Here is a 1,215-nt window from a genome sequence, read left to right as displayed (position 1 = left end):
GCAAACAAACAAAACTTTCAGGAGTCAGTTTTTATTGCTGACATAATGCTTAAGTTCGTTGGTTGAGAGCAAGTGCATCTTTGGAGTAAAAATTGAGTTGTTTGAGTCTTTACTTGGCTACTTAACTACTTGTGTCATCATCTTCCTAAACTGCCAGATGAAGATAATGAGATGACACAGGTTTGTGAGAGTTCCCCAAGGAAAAACAGCAGAATTCTTGACATAATTAGTCTAAAGAAATGTTAGTTTGATGTTATTGTTATTCTGATATTTTTACATTTTTTTTTCTGTATTGCAGATTGAACCCTGGGTCACTCTACCGCTGAACTACATCCCCCATCCTTCCAGTCCTTTTCATTTATAATTTTTACAAAGGGTCTTGCAAAGTTGCCTGGACTGGTTTCAACTTTTGATCCTTCTGCCTCAGACTCCTGAGTCGCTGGGATTACAGGCATGTGCCACTTTTAAAAAAAACTAATTTATTTGCCAGTTGTCTCTGCTTTCCTGTTTCTTCAGTATGGTAAATTTTTTCTACTTTTAGTTATTTATGTCTATATTTTATTTATGCTATTCCTTAACTTATGACTATTAAATTCTCTTGTGTTTTAAGTGGTATTCTAGAAGAGTAAAGCAATTTTATTTATTTATTTGGTTTTGCAGTATTGGGGATTGAACCCAGGCCCTTGCACATGCTAGGCAAATGTTCTACCACCAGAGCTACATCCCTAGCAGTTTTACAAAATTAATTAACTTATGGTACTAGGAATTAAACCTAGGGGTGCCCTACTAATGATCTGTATCCCAGCCCTCTTCTTTCTTTTGTATTGAGGATTGAACCCAAGTGTATTTAACCACAAAGCCACATCCCCGGTCCCTTTAATTTTATATTTTGAGACAGGATCTAACTAAGTTGCATAGGACCTTGCTAAGTTGCTGAGGCTGGCCTGGAACTTGCAGTCCTCCTGCCTCAGCCTCCTGAGTCACAGGGATTACAGTATGGGCCACCACATGGGCCTCATTTTTTAATTTTAACAGTTTCTTGATTAGATGCCCAGGCTGGCCTCAAACTTGTGATTTCCCACCTCAGCCTCTTTAGTAGCTGGAATTTCACCTGGGTACCCAGCAAACCCTTTTCCTTAACGTTTTTTTTTTTTTTTTTTTCTTTTTGTCTGTTGTGCTCCGCTGCCTTTCCCATCCTCCACCCTCCCCCCTCCC

General features: G+C 39.0%; 1 protein-coding gene across 8 annotated transcripts in view; it reads left to right on the top strand.

Annotated features, from left to right (window-relative positions):
• The first annotated feature begins 390 nt into the window (after positions 1 to 390).
• The window catches only part of Gapvd1 (GTPase activating protein and VPS9 domains 1), a 60,730-nt gene continuing 59,905 nt past the window's right edge, over positions 391 to 1,215 (top strand). For 7 of the 8 annotated variants that reach the window (XM_048813050.1, XM_015497588.2, XM_015497589.2 and 4 more), the window contains exon 1: positions 391 to 451. The gene's annotated coding sequence lies outside the window, so the exon portion shown is untranslated. Of the gene's footprint in view, positions 452 to 500; positions 521 to 1,215 lie in introns of those variants that run through there. The other variant, XM_048813047.1, reaches the window with a different exon arrangement.

Source organism: Marmota marmota, unplaced genomic scaffold (genome assembly GCF_001458135.2).
Source record: "Marmota marmota marmota unplaced genomic scaffold, marMar, whole genome shotgun sequence".
In the NCBI taxonomy this organism is placed as follows: Eukaryota; Metazoa; Chordata; class Mammalia; order Rodentia; family Sciuridae; genus Marmota; species Marmota marmota.
Note: the sequence above shows the minus strand (reverse complement) of the source record. Positions and strands in the feature narration are given on the sequence as shown.